At 47.3% G+C, this 15,251-nt stretch overlaps 1 protein-coding gene, 1 long non-coding RNA gene and 1 other non-coding gene across 7 annotated transcripts in view; 1 reads left to right on the top strand and 2 right to left on the bottom strand.

Moving 5' to 3' along the window:
* Nucleotides 1-6,367: 6,367 nt before the first annotated feature.
* Nucleotides 6,368-9,819, bottom strand: LOC106009427 (uncharacterized). Its single transcript, XR_001183505.3, has 3 exons — nucleotides 9,631-9,819; nucleotides 7,810-7,948; nucleotides 6,368-6,644 (listed from the first exon to the last, which is right to left on the bottom strand). It is a non-coding gene; the product is annotated as an uncharacterized LOC106009427 (long non-coding RNA).
* Nucleotides 8,032-8,101, bottom strand: LOC147824601 (small nucleolar RNA SNORD123). The gene has a single exon (XR_015442184.1). It is a non-coding gene; the product is annotated as a small nucleolar RNA SNORD123 (small nucleolar RNA).
* Nucleotides 9,820-10,298: 479 nt separating the features above from the next.
* The window catches only part of Sema5a (semaphorin 5A), a 483,148-nt gene continuing 478,195 nt past the window's right edge, over nucleotides 10,299-15,251 (top strand). For 2 of the 5 annotated variants that reach the window (XM_087189197.1, XM_004845176.4), the window contains exon 1: nucleotides 10,299-10,436. The gene's annotated coding sequence lies outside the window, so the exon portion shown is untranslated. The remainder of the gene's footprint in view (nucleotides 10,437-15,251) is intronic. The other 3 variants (XM_021258604.2, XM_087189194.1, XM_087189195.1) reach the window with 2 other exon arrangements.

Genomic DNA, 15,251 nt, shown 5'->3' with positions numbered 1-15,251 from the left:
GATCATCAAGAAGATCATACACCCTGATCAAGTGGGATTCACCCCCGGGATGCAGAGATGGTTCAACATACACAAATCAATCAATGTAATACACTATATCAATAGAGCCAAGGACAAAAACCATATGATTTTCTACATAGATGCAGAAAAAGCATTTGAAAAAATCCAACATGCATTTATGATAAAAAATCCTACAAAAAATTGGAATAGATGGTCTCTACCTCAAACTGATAGAAGCCATCTATGAAAAACCAACAGCCAATATCATACTAAATGGTCAAAAACTGAAATCCTTCACACTAATATCAGGAACAAGACAAGGATGTTCACTATCACCACTCTTGTTCAATAGAGTTCTGGAAACATTAGCCAGGGCAGTTAGACAAGAGAAAGAAATAAAAGGAATAAAGATAGGAAATGAAGAAGTCAAATTGTCATTATTTGCAGATGACATGATACTCTATATAGAAGACCCCAAGAACTCCACCAAAAGTCTTCTAGACTTAATAACCAAATTCAGTCAAGTAGCTGGTTACAAGGTCCACACACAAAAATCAATAGCTTTCCTCTACACAGATGACAGACTCACTGAGACAGAAACATGGCAAATAATTCCTTTCACGATAGCATCCAAAAAACTGAAATATCTAGGAATCAACCTAATGAAAAAAATCAAAGACCTCTTCTCTGAAACCTATAGCACTCTGAAAAGAGAGATTGAAGATGATATCAGGAAATGGACAGACATCCCCTGCTCCTGGGTAGGAAGGATTAATATCGTGAAAATGGCCATACTTCCAAAACTGCTATATAGATTTCATGCAATTCCAACTGAGATCCCAGCAGCATACTTCATAGACCTTGAGAAAACAATCCAAAAATTCATTTGGAAGAAGAAGAGACCCAGAATAGCAAAAGCAATTCTAGGCAACAGAGAAGACAGGGCGTATTACAATCCCCAATTTGAAACTATACTACAAAGCTACTGTGATAAAAACAGCATGGTACTGGCAAAGAAACAGACCTGAGGACCAGTGGAACAGATTAGAAGATGCAGAAACAACGCCAGACACACTCAGCCATCTCATCTTCGATAAAGGAGCCAAACACCCTCATTAGAGGAAAGATAGCCTCTTTAATAAATGGTGCTGGAAAAATTGGGCTTCAACTTGCCAAAGATTAAAACTAGACCTATATCTTTCGCCATGCACTCAACTAAAATCAAAATGGATTAAAGATCTAAATATTAAAATAGAAACTCTGAACCAGTTGGAACAGAGGTTAGGTAGAATTCTTCAAGACATTGGTGTAGGAAAAGATTTTATGAACAAAACCTCAGTTGCCCATGAACTAGCACAAACAATCAACAAGTTTGCTCTCTTCTTATTAAAAAGCTTCTGCACAGCAAGAGAAACCACCAGCAGTGTGAAGAGACAAACCACAATGTGGGAGAAAATCTTCACCTGCTTTTCCTCAGACAAAGGTCTACTATCTCGAATCTATAAAGAACTTAAAAAGATCAGACCTCCCAAATTTAAAGACTCAATCCAAAAATGGGCATCTGAAATGAACAGACATTTCTCAGACAAAGAAGTAGAAATAGCAAATAAATACATGAAATAATGTTCGACCTCACTGGTCATTCGAGAGATGCAAATGAAAACAACGCTGAGATTCCAGTTCACTCCAGAAAGAATGGCTGCTATCATGAAATCAACCAATAACAAATGCTGGCAGGGCTGTGGGGAAAGAGGAACCCTGCTCCACTGCTGGTGGGAGTGTAGACTGGTGCAATCACTGTGGAAATCAGTATGGAGATACCTCAAAGAACTAGGACTGGAAGTCCCATTTGACCCTGCTATTCCACTGCTGAGGATCTTCCCCAAAGAATTAAAAGAATCATTCCACAGTGATATATGTGAACCCATGTTCATAGCAGTGCAGTTTGTGGTAGCTAAAACTTGGAAACAGCCCAAATGCCCATCAGCTGGAGACTGGATAAAGAAAATGTGGCTTTTTTATAAAATGGAGTACTACTCAGCCATAAAAAATGAGAAATTAGAGACATTTATAGCTAAGTGGATGCACATTGAGGCAATACTCTTAAGTGAAATAAATAGAACACACATGTGTAAATACTGAATAGTTTCTCTGGTGTGAGAAACTGAAAGTGTAAATAAGGACTAAAATGTATAATAGGTAATATGAAATAGGAAGAAAAGGGGCAAAGGGGAAGGAAGTGGGAGGGCTAGGGGAAAGGATAGAAGGGAATGGGATTAATATGAGAAAATGGAAAAATAGGAACAAAATCTTTGTAAATAGGGAGGACTGGAGGGGTTGAAGGGAGGGCTGGGCAAGATGAAAAATAAGAACCAAGAGAGACTATTTAAAGGTGCAAATTTCCAATGATGAATGTCATTATATTGTATACCTAAAATGTACCAATGATTAGAATGAATAATCGATAATGTAAAATAGGAAGAAAAGATCCAAAGGGGTAGGTGTTGTGGGAGGGGCAGGGGAAAGGAAAGAAGGGAAAGGAAAAATGCTGAGAAATGGAAAAAATGGAAATAAAGTCTTTGTAAATAGGGAAGGGTGGAGGGCGTGAAGGGAGGGCTAGGAATGGGGACAAAATAAGAACCAAGATGCATTATGTAAAGGTACAGTTCCCAAGGAGAAATGTAATTGTGTTGTATACCTACAATGTACCAATAAAAGAATTTAATAAAAATTAAAATAAAAAATAAAGAGCCTCCTTCAAGGTGTGTCTCTCCTGTCACAATAGACGTGGGCAGCGGTGTGCAGTTATAAGTCAGTGAGTCTCAGTAAGCCAGTCCCAGATCCATGCGAGTCAGGCAGATTTCTGTTTGCAAGTCCCAAGCTCCCTGTCCTCCTGCAGGGTTGCACTCTGCAAGTTTCTACTGCAGGTTTCAGCTGCTTTTCCCCTGAAGAAATCCAGTTTCCATTGGGAGCTGATAATCCCTCCAGCTTACCAATCACGGTGGTCTGGTGTGCCTTTATTGCAGAGATTCCCTTCACTTTTCCAGTGGGCTTGTTTTCATCAGGGAGCCTGAGACAGGCCCTCTCTCTGTTGTTCACTTTTGGAGCTCAGGACAATGGCTTTTGTCCCCCTGTGCCTCTGCAGTGTGTAACCAAGTAGCTGCACAGCGAAAAGGCCAGAGGCCGGGTAGGGGGGTGTATTGTTGGAGGGCCCGTGTGGCCCAGACCTCAGCTGGTGGGCCTGCCCCGGGGGGTCCTCCTCACCCTGCCCTGGTGGCTGTTGGAAAGCTGGTGGAGCAAGCCGGAGCAAGCAGGTCCCAGTCAGCCTGCAACCGCTTGGCCCTACTCGGCCCTGCTGGCTCTGTTCAGCCCAGCCGTCATGAGCCTGGTCTTTATCAGCAGGATTTCGATCAGTTTCTGGTCTTCTGAGCTCTGAACAGAATCTCTCATCAAGTTCTACTTCTTCAGCTGGCATCTTCAAACATTTCTAAACTCTTCCCACAAGCCAGTCCCAAAGACTTCTGAACCACATAGTCAGGTATAATACACAGCAACAAAACAACTTCTCTGGTACTGAACTCTAACTGCTTTTCTCTTTGCTGAGTCAAAATACCCAACACTCAAAGTTAAAAGGGAAAACGTTTACTTAGCTCACAGTTTATAGAAGTTTCAGTCCATTATGGGCTGTGTCCAAGGCAGGGTGGCATAGCAGAGAGGCATCGAAAAGGAGAAACAGTTTCAGATTGGCAGAAGGTAGCAAAGCAAGAAGGGGAGACCACAGCTCTTTCTACCCCTTATCTCTTATCTAGGCTACTTTGGGTAGGAAGCACTCAACATGCTTACTTCTAGTGCCTTTGAGCCTAGCATCACACCATGAATCAATCCCAGTGTCACACATTCTAGATCCAGCCACCTCTGAGAAAGCCCCACCTGCATGAGACTTTTGGGGATGTCTGGACACGAACCATAACACCTTGTGCCTGTGCCATCATTGTATTCTGGAAGCTCTTAAGTTCTTTGATCTCACAGGCTCATAGCTGGAGGGGGAGTTTGCCTAAGGATGAATCATACTTTGAGTCTTGCCCATATCTGATACAGACAAATATAGAGGAGAATTTGGACTTATATTTTAAAGTTACTATTGCAATAAGTTAAGACTTTGGGGGCTATGTGGGTGGAATCGATGGATACTGTACATGGCATAAACTTGGGGGAGGCAGGGACACAGTGGTCGGTGTTGAAAGTTTGTGTCCCCTCCAAAATTTATGTTGAAACTTAATCCTCAACAGATCAATATTAAGAGGTGGGGCCTTTAGGAGGTGTTTGGGATGGAGAGCGCTCTTCTCCTGAGTCATTAGGGACCTTAAGAAAGTGCTGGAGAGAACTCACTGGGTCTTCTTCCCTTCTCTCTCTTCTCCACAGTGACAAGGCGCCATCTTGGAAGAATGGACCTGGCCTTTAGGAGACATCAAGCCTGGCAGTGCCTTGACCTAGTGTGGTGGTGGTGAGCTTGTGCCACTGTGGCACCCATGTTGCAGCTGGCTGTTATCATTAAAAGCTCCAAAAGTTTCCCAACCTCCCAAACTGTAAAAAATAAACTTGTTGTTTATATATTGCTGAATTTAAGGTCTTGTCTTATACCACCATGGAATGAACTTAGTATCTGTTTTATTCTTTTGCAGTTAACTGTTACTACCTTTGAGACGTTAACAACTGTGTTTGGATTAATAGCCAAAGTTAATCAGTATTTCCTTTCTTCTCTGGAATCTACCCTCTTCTCATTTCCCCCACTTTTTCATCCATCTCTTCGCATCCTTCAAATGCTAGCTCACTGTGCTACTTTTCCAGGGATGCCTCTCTTGATTGCCCAGACTTCCCTGGCCCTTTTCAGTGTTGGTCTGTCACTGAACTCATCGGATCTTACAATTACACAGGGGTGGGATCCATAGTCAACACTCACCTTCTCCAGGAGACTGTAGCTGAGGAGGGCAGGGAGGCCTAAGTCCTTGGCATTCGATTCCTCCTGTGTAGCTGTGCACTGCGCATGGTGTGCAACATGCTTGGCTGTAGTTTGGGAAGCAAGGTAGGAAGGTGGGAAGGGAGGGCTGCCTGGGGCTGGTATGGAAGGTGAAGCTCAGGAACACCACGTGCTATGGTTTAAAGGGTTCCCCTGAGCCTCATGTGTTCAGAGGTGGGACTTCTGGAGGTGACTGGGTCATGGGGTGCAATACCCTCAGTGGATGAATCCTTTTTGAGTTCAGAGCTAAATGTTTCAGATGGAAGGGCCTGGCACTGGGCATGCCTTTGGAGGTTGCATCTTCTGCCCTGCCTCTTCCCTTCTTTCTCTCCTTTCTGGTTGTCATGAGATGAGCAGCTCTTTCTCCACCAGGCCCTTCCACCATGCTGTTTCTGCCTTGGAGCCAGCCCACTGTGATTTCAAACCCCCAAACCATGAGCCAAATTAAGCCTCTCCTCCTTTAATTTGTGGGTGTTAGGTATTGTGTACCAGAGATGAGAAAGCTGACAAATATTAATACCGTCAGGAGGAATTGCATCCTCTTACCGAAAACAGAACAGAAATGATGACAGATCAAGTAGAGTGGAAGGTAATTTCTTCCTCATGAAGTCTGTGATTAGGGCATTCAGTACTGAGCTGCGGGCTCCTAAAGTCACCGGGGATTTCGGCTCTTTTTTGACTATCATCCTTGGCCCAGGGCTTATACCTCATAGTTACCTTATGGTCAGAATGAAGGGTAAAAGAGGGGAAGAAAAGGTCCTGCTCTATTAGTTGAAGCCTTTCATGGAATCCCAACCAACTTACATCTTACTGGTTATAATTAAATTCCATGGCCTCATCTAGCTGCAAGAAAAGTTTTGTTTGCGTTTTAAAGGCAAGTAGTTTGCAATTCAAATGAGATCAGGTTGTGTAATTTAGGATGCTGTGTGTACGTGTGGTTCGGGGAGGGTGCTCTCTGCATAGTAATCTCTGAAGGCAGTGAGATCTGTGAGCAGAGGTGTTCATATTTTGGGTAAGAGAATCTGCCAGGTTGAATTAAGGCAGTAATAATGGGGATGGAAAGGAAGATCCGAAATAGGATTTGACAGTGTCTACAGTATGCTTGATGGCCCTTCTTCCCACTGATGTGCTTTGGAGACATTTTGCCTATGGCTGAATTTCATAGAAACTTTGCATGAACTCAAGAACATTATGAGCTAAACTCCCTGGTAAACGGTGATCCAAAGAAAGGCAGAGCAATTTGTGCTTCTGAATCTAAGCAGTATGAATATTACTTTTGAAACTATTTCCAAAGATACTTATTTCTCCCACAGAGCTCTGTTTTCAAAGACAAAGGAATGCAGAGGACACTGATTAATAAATACATCTTTTAAAAAAGTACAGCCACTCTTTGCTTATACACACTCAAGATATATACAAGTCTCAATGTCAGAAAATAAGTCAGGAAACCATATGGATGCTTCATCTTCGTGCCACAAGCCATCTGCATTTTCTGTAGATATTCCAAAAATCTTATAAACCGTTTGTTTCTTCTCCTCATGCCATTCTTTCAAAGACAATCTGGACTCTTCTAGTGGACCAATTTTGTCTTCAGGAAATTGAGTTGGCAGAAAACACATCTAGAAATCTAACCAAAAAGATAAGATCAAACCTTCCCAAAGTTCTAAAATATTTTGGTTTTTCTGGATATATGGCTGACGTGAAATAGTGTTTTAATAAATCCTTATTGAGACTTTGAAGTCACCAAAATCTTCAAAAAAATAACTGTGGGAGTTGACACTTGGTCCTCTCTTGCTTCCTGAGAGTGAGCATGTTTGAGTGTGTGCTCAGGGTGGCTGCATCCTGGAGCTCTTTACCTCCATAAATGCTGGACTTAACCAGGAGAGTGGCCATGAAGTGGGGGATGCGATTCTCACGTGTGGGAAGCATCCCAGAGAGCCCACAGGGCAGAAAACCTCATGTGGGATGGGTGAGGGTGGGCATCCTACGTCAGCCTGCCTGGAACAGCTGGCAGAGAGAGTACATCCCTCGAGCGGACCCCGGAAGCATGAGGAACCCCGGGTGGATGTGAGTGGAGGTCAGACTGCACCAAAGTGATCATGGCGGAGTTTCCAGTGCACATGCTGGCAGCATAGGATGGCCTGGTCATTTAGCGTAAGGACTAGACATCTGTGCTTTGTACCATGCCCTCTGTGCTATGGCTATTCTCATCTTTCTATCCAAGTCTCTGAGTTGCTCTTTTAAATATAAAACTAGCCTGGTTAACTCCACCAAATTGTGGGCTCTGCATTAAAGAGGAGCGAACACTTCTTGGGGTCAAAGAAGCCAGCTCAAGAGGCTAGCACAGGGGCCGATAGCTCTCTGAAATCTCCCGCATTTCAAGATTCTTCATCTGTCAGAGCTCTGGGGAATATCACAGTCTCTCCTGTAGTCACGATCACCAGTCTTCCCAATAGTTTGAAGTTTATTAACAAAAAGCAGCTCTAGACATTCTTATGGAAACATCAAACTTTAACTTCTTTGTACCAATGCTTAATCACAGTAAGAAAAAAAAAAGATGGGACCATTCAGACAATCTAGCTTTTTTCTTCAGTTCTTAAATGTCACAGATTTAAAAGAAAGAAACCAGAGGCAAAAAGAGAAGCTCACGGGTGGTGACTGGTATGCTTGCCTACGTCATCTGTAGGAAAATCCAGGTAAGATGCAATTGTCAAGAGGCCAGCCACACTGTCTAGGCTGAGAGTTTTCATACTTTTAATGCAATCTTATTACATCTCAGAGACCAACCGTACCAAGGCTTCCTTGAAAGCCACTTGTGGCCCATAGAAGCATCTCCATCTCTCCCAGGTGGTGTCCTCATCGTCCTTTTCAGCCCCTCCACACTGCTCCGGTCTGCGAAGGCAACTGAGCCACAAGGCTGAAACCCAGGCACTAGGGAGAAAGGGAAAGACAAGACCAAGTGGCCTAATTAGTTCAGACACAAGCGATGCTTCATATTTCCGAATAGAAATTGAGGTGAATCAGGAAATGGATGGCGTTTTTCAGGTCACATGAATCAGCGCCCCAAAATTCATCATTTTCACCCAGTGTCTCTTTAGCTCCCTCATTCTTCTGCCTTACCTGCATGGGTCACCTGAAGCAGGCCGTGAGAGCTATGTTCTTATTCTGCAGAGAACTAAAATACCTTTTTGTTGAAAAATGATCACTTTTAACTTCGCAACGTGATGAGAGTTAAATGAGAAAGGCCTTTTCAAAGCAAAAAGAGAGTGAATCTTACATAGAAAAACAATACCTGTGGATACTTTAAAATAATTTTAGCTATAGAGGACCTATTAGGTGCTGGGCCCTAAGAGTTTTACATTGTTTACATTACAGCTCACCTCCCTGCTGGATGACTAAACTCAGGATGAAGATACTAGCTCAGAAAATTTAAACAACTTTCTCCAGGTCGAAGGCAAAATCGTTCCCTCATTACAGGTCCATTTCACTTTAAAGTGCACTCTAAATTATAATTTGGCTTCTTTCCTTGCTTATTAGCAATTTATTTATAATTCATTATCACTAAAATACACTTAGTGATGATTCAGTGGAGCTGGTAAACAGCAAAGCTGAACTCCATCTCCTTCCCAGATTCACACAAAATTACTTAGTTTGTGGATTTAAATATTGTTATTAGCACTCTGTGTAATGGTGTACAAAAGTTCTACTTTCCAATGCTTAATCCTACATGCCGAGGATGTTTTTAAAAAGAGTTTTTTGAAGTATTAACTGTCTCTTGCAGCTGGGAGGCAGGGAGAGGATTAGCTAAACGCGTCTGGGTCCTAATCGCTGTCTTAGGCCTAAGTGTCTACACTAAGGGTCAGGCGCTCAAACCCAAGGCAAAGTCCCCTCTCCCTCGGCCGCCCGCAGCCAGCCAAGCCCCATCCAGCCTCGTCTTCCGGGGAGGTCCAGGCTTCCGTGCCGCCTGGCGACAGGACGGAGGGAGAGTCCGGGATGGAGTTGGCGCTGCGTGCCACCCAAGGGCACAAAGGAGAGGGGCGACGTTGTACACTCAAGTCCGGAGCGCAGCGCCTCCGCCGCACAACCCAGGGGCGTCGGGTTCCCTAAGAGGCAGGGGCCAGCAACACTTCCAAGTCTTAAAGGAAATCCCAGGGAGCCTCTAGTTCCCAGGCCCTCCAGGACTCAGGCCAGGCATCTGGACATGGAAAGGTTTCCGTGGAAGGTCGCTCTCAAGCCACCCTCGGAAGAGGCTGGGTGGAGGGAAAAAGCGTCCGGAGGAAGGTCCCTAGTGCGTTCGAGCTACAGCGCGGGCTTCGCGCAGTCGGACCCAAAGGCCCTGGCCCGCCCGGCAGGCTCGGCCTCCAAGTCTGCAGCCCGGAGCTGGGGAGCTGCCCGCCCAGTCGGACGCTGCACCTCGACCTAGCCAAGGCCCAGAGCCTGCACGGTGTGGCGAGGGCGTCCGCCCCACGAGTGCGCGGCTCGCGGATGCCCAGGGCTCGGCGTGGCCACTCGGGACCCCGGCCCGCTTCCCCGCCGCGGGTCTGGTTCCCGGCTCGGCCGCCCCTCCGGGCCAGGACGACGCCCTGGACGGCCGGCCAGAGCCGCGCACCTACCTGCTCCGGCGGCCTGGTCCGCCACGTCTCGCCTCGGCCCGCGCCCCACCCTCACGCGCAGCCCCGCCCCAGCCACGGAGCGCGGGACGGGGGGGGGGGCAGCGGGCAGGGTCCTCGCGGGACGGCCGAGAGAGCGAGCTCCGGCGAGGCCTCGCAGGGAAGCGGCGCGGGGCTCCGGGGTCCCCGGAGTTCCTCCCGGGGTGGGGGGGCGGGGAGGCGGGGCTCGGGGGTCCGAGCGGGGTGGGGTGCTCGGGTTTCACCCCGGGGGCGGGGCGTGTCAGGGGCGGGGAGATGGAGGGGTGGGGCGGGGTTGGGGGGGTGGGGTGCTCGGATTTCACCCCGAGGGCGGGGGCGGGGCGATGCCGAGGAGGAGGGGCGTGCCGGGGCGGGGCGTGCCGTGCCGGGGCGGGGCGATGCCTCCTCGCGCTCCCGCCTGCGCTCCCCGCCCGGCGCCCCACGAGCTGCACTCGCCGGGAAGACGGCGCCGCTGGCGGCTGCTTCTGTCGCTGCGACCGCTGCCCTCCCGCCGCGCGTGGGCTCTGCAGCCTCGGCCGGCCGCGGCCTTGACCCCGCCGGCGCCCCAGCCTTCCGGGCCCTGCGTGGACGCTCGCTGTGCCCCGCGCAGATCTGGCCGGGGCGCCCAACTTTGCCAGCTCGCCCATCACTGCGGGCGGGACCTGCCTACCCCCTGAGCCGGACCCTGGAGCGGGTGCCCGGCCGGTGAGGCGTGCGGGGCGGCCCCAGGGAGCGGCAGGATCCGGCCGCCGCGCGCTGGGTGCCTGGCGCGAGGCGCGCAGCCTTCACCGGTGAGCGAGCGGCTGGTGCCCCGTGGCGGTGGCGGGGCCGGGACCTGGCGCAGGGCTGGGGCGGCGCGGGCGTGGGTGTCGCGCGGTCGCACCCGGGCCGTGCGCGGTAGGCCTGGCAGCGGGGCGCCCTCGGAGGAGCTGAGTGCGCCCGGTGGAAGTTTGCTCCTGGCTGTCTGAGGGGGCTGAGCGCGCAGAGGTGAGAGCGCGGCCCGAGCCTGCCCGGCGCGGCCGAGGGTTGCGCGGAGAGGTCGGCGCAGCCACCGCGTCGGGACCGGCGTTTGGGGACCGGCGGGCGTGCTGCGCAGCCCGGGTGGGAGCCGCCTGGCGGGGCTGCCCGCCCTCCTCACGGGGCCTCGCGGCGAGCAAGCGGCGGGCGCCGGGCTGGGGCGCAACTCTCCGCTCAGCGCTGTGGTGGACGAGGAAGACCCGGGCAGGGAGGCGGAGCCCAGGGAGGCGCCTGCCGGTGGCGCCGGGGGAGCCGCTCCTCGGCTCTCAACCCTGGGCTTAGGGTGTTGAGGTCGGAGACAGATCCGGGCCCGCGGGGAACCGTTCCTTCTAAGATGTGCGGGGGCGCCGTGGTCTAGGAGCGATCCCTGGGCCGCCAGTGCGGAGCTGAGCGCGGTTGGAACCCGAGACCCGGGGTTTGGCGGGAACCGCGTTCACGTCCTCGCTAGCGCCGGGTCGCTTTGTACCTGGATGCGGCTGCCCGGAGTCGGTGTTTAACTTTCCTGAGCCCGCGGTGTCCCGGGGGTTCCCGGCAGGGGGCGCTGAGAGCGAGCGCGGAGAGGGAGCTGGTCCCGCGCGGGTCTGGGCTCCGGCCGGGTTCGGGTCTGGCGCGGGTCGGGCCTTGATTTCACATCGCAGACGGAGGGCACCAGTGTGCTTACCGAGGAGGCCTCGAGCCCTCTGAGTAGAAAGAGCCTTTCGGAGACAGTTGTGTTCTGCAAACTCTCTCGTCTGCGCATCTGACTTTCTCCCTGTGATTATCGCATTTATCTAGAAATAAGTCGACAGGGAATAGCAATAGTTACCTTGAACGCAAACACGAAGTTCGACTCCTTAGGAATATATTAGAGAAACACCAAGAATTACGAATGATTGCTGCCGTTTATTTTTCAAGAAAAACGATTGTGGGAAGAACTCTTGTTTTAATGGCTGAGCTTGGGAACAGCAGAAGTGTTTGCTATTAATTTCAGAGTTAGTCTTTCATAAAGAGCCGCAGAGAGACAAAACCACACAATATCTTCAATAGGAAAGATTTTTTAATATACTTAGGATTGAAGTAATTGCTAATAAATGCCACTTTCGTTATTTAAGAGGCAGAGTTTTGCTTTCAAAGCTTGGTAACAAACAGCTCATGCCTTCAGTTACCCGTGACATCCTTTTCCTTATCCCTGCTTGTATTTACCCTAGAAGAACCAGTGACCCCCCCCGCCCCCCCGCCCCCCCCAGCACACACGAAGTTTTTGAAGCTTTGTTTTTCATGAAGAAGCAGTCCTAAACCTGGTTGGTCCACTTTTTTTCCTGAAGCTCGTTTCTTGTAAAAACTAGGAGCGTGGCAGCTCCTTTGGTGCTGCTTGTAGTCACCCTGTCTACTCATAAACTGTGGAGCTGACAAACTCCTACACTTGAGATGCTTTCAGCCAACACATACTTTTCTTAATAGGGAGAAGATGGATGATGCTAATCATTTTATGCCTTGTATGAACTGCACTAACTTGTTCCGTGGTTTTAATGGTAAACAGCTGCAAGATCCCTGCTGTGAGCTAAGACTTTGGCTTCCTGGGTGGGAAGCATGTCCCTGTCCAAAGAAAGTTTTTGAGATATTCAGAATTTGGTGAAAATAAACCTATGTTCTTCACTGCTGTTTCCCTTTCAAATGGTGTCTTCACTTCAGCTCTAGGGAATGAAACAGCTACAGTGCAGAGGCTGCTAAAACCAGGATAAGGGCATTCTTCTGAGCTTTTCTGTAAGTTTTAGACACACATGGACCTGGTGAAGCCCCATCCATAGGTTTGCTGCTTTTCTTCAGATTCTCTTCAACCTCCTGCTGGGGAGGAGCAAACGTTAAAACCTGCAGACCTCTGTGCTGTGTGTGCTAGTTGCTCAAAAGAGACGGCATCTCCTTGGAAACCATGTCAGATACTCCTCACGTCAGGAAGCCTGGCTTATCTGAGCCGTTATGTACTTTTAATTAACTTGATGATTATGCTTCATGATTCCAGATTTCTTCTTGAAGGGGTCTTAAAGGCACTGAAGTTGGGCCTTTGGCTCTGATACAGGAAGAGGTGGGAGGGAAGAGCAGAAATCTGCTAAATGTCCTGCCCAGTATAAAGACTTTCTGTTAGGTAAACAAGTGATCATGAGCTCCAGAGCTCTCAGAGACCAGAAACTAATTCCAAGGAAGAAGGTTTGGATTTTAAATTATACAGTGTGCAAGATAGAGCAAATTAATAATTCTTAATACATCCCAGTCAAGTAATCTCATTACAGTAGTGTGCGTAAAACTATTTAAGAAAGGCATCCCTACAGCTTGCATGAAATTCTCTATAATTCTTGATTCTAAAATTATACCAAATTTGTATTTAAAATGCTTCTGAAATTGTTGCTATAGTTACCTAGATGCATTCCTTAGGATATAATTATAATACTAAGGTGAAGAGTTTTTATGTTTAGCATTCAATAGTGTTTAAAATGTTAATTATGGTGTCTAACAAATTCAGTTGTGACAAAGTGTTAAGTGTCTAATGGGGAACCTTGTACAATTTACTCATCTGTATCTCCTTGCAGAGTTTTATAAAGTTAACTGTGTCTTCTGGAACTGAGTGCATATAAGTACTTGAAGTTGTTTATGCTGTTTTGAGTAATGTTGACAAAATAGTCGTTTTCACGTATGTGCCCAGCAACCTTTCTGCATTGAGACGCGGAAGTCTGGTTGGAAAATTGCTGGTTTCCATCACCGTCCTACCCTGCAGAAGTGCTGTGCTTTAGACAGCAGGCAGTCCGTGGACTGGTAACAGCGGAGATCAGCTCAACAGGTGATGGCTAGCTCTTTGGAAAGCAGTTGGAAAAAGCAGCCATTGTTATGCTTTCGGCATCATTTATTTCATCTACGAACCTTCTAGTCACTGGTTGACCAGATGCACAAAATCCATTTCTGATAGCAAGAAAGGAAGACAAAGATAAGTAAGCTGGGATATACCTACAGTGAGCCTCTTCAAAGTTTGTTTTACTCGGAGGATAAACCAAACAGAGCAAATCAAAGGAACAACTTCATATAAGAGACGATACAGGGTGATGAGTAATTTATTTTAACATATGGCTCTTGACACAGTCTTTGCCATCTGAAAGGTTCTAGCACTCAGGAAACCTGCCTGTCCATTTCACAGGGTATTTTGAAGCCAGGCAACTTCAAAGGCCAGTTGTATTTCACCTGGAGCACAACATTTAAAGCAGGATTAGTGGAACACTGGGCTCAAGAAAATCACAACGTCCCAAAGGAATTGCTGTCATCTTTCTTTTTCTTTTTTTTATCCAAGATTAATAGTTGTTTGACAAGAGCAAAGATGAGCATATTTTATTTCCCTCTTCTATGTTGTGAAACATATTGGCACTGTACTTACTGCTGCATGTGGAAAAGTAAAATTGCTCCTGTTTTACTTTCTCCACATGGACTAGAATTGCTTTTCTGATTAATATTGAAAAAAGAAACTATTTTGAGAAAGAATACTTTTTTTAAGAGGGTGAATTCCTTTTATTTTTGGTTGTGAACCCAGGGATCGTTTGTCTTCCCGTCTTTCATTCCTTATTTGTCCCTGTCACTCGGTAGAGTTGGCTAAGCTACCCTTCCTGCAGAATAATGAGGAAGCAGACACTGCAACAATCTTATTTTATGTTGCATTTTTATGTACATTTGGGAGTAAATCCCATTACTGCAATAGGTAATTCAATTACAGATGGAATGATAAATAGCCAGGAGAATGATGTTATCCAGAGCCAGCTCTGTTGGAGAAATAATACTGCATTTGCTGAGATGTGAGTTAAGGAAGTTATAGGCAAGTGACAGTCAGGACAACTTGTTTACAGGCAATAGAGCTCCTTTTGATCAGTTCAGATCCACCCAGCTTTTGGCAGTAATACATGAGGTACTTATGGAAAGGAAAACAAAAAATGATAATTCTAAGTGGTTTCTCACAGTTTTCTGCAGAATCATAAATGGTTAATGCTCGGCTAAAACATTCACTCTTTGGAACCACCAGAAGAATGTGTTCCTCACAAACTGACTCCAAATAAAACTCTACACAAAGAACTTTGCTTTCTGTGAAAAACAAACAAGCCTGGGATGGTGGCATACACCTGTGATCCCAGCACACTGGGAGGCTGAGACAGGAGGATCACAAGTTCAAGTCCAGCCTGGGCAATTTAGTGACTTAGGGAGACATCTCAAAAATAACCAATAAGAAAAGGAATGGAGATACAGCTCAGTGCAAAGGCCTTGGGTTTAATCCCTAGTACCACAAAAAAAGCGAACAAGCAAACAGTGCTCTCAGAGTTGTCTAGCCTTTACCAGTGTTCTTCAAACTTTCTGCGCAAAGCAATCACAGCAAAGACAAGACTGTCAAGCATCCCGTAACCAAACGGGTTTTAGAAATGCCACTGGCTTTTTTTTTTGGTACCTGGGATCGAACTCGGGTCCTTGTGCTTGCGCAGCAGGCAGCGAAACCACTGAGCTAAATCCCCGACCTGCCACTGGCTTTTTGATTCCTTTTGTAGGACCAAGATTTAGAATTACCACGAAACTTTACAGATTCTAAG

Source organism: Heterocephalus glaber, unplaced genomic scaffold (genome assembly GCF_053883595.1).
Source record: "Heterocephalus glaber isolate CG9 unplaced genomic scaffold, H.glaber_assembly_v1.0 deba00001537, whole genome shotgun sequence".
NCBI classification, from domain to species: Eukaryota; Metazoa; Chordata; class Mammalia; order Rodentia; family Bathyergidae; genus Heterocephalus; species Heterocephalus glaber.
Note: the sequence above shows the minus strand (reverse complement) of the source record. Positions and strands in the feature narration are given on the sequence as shown.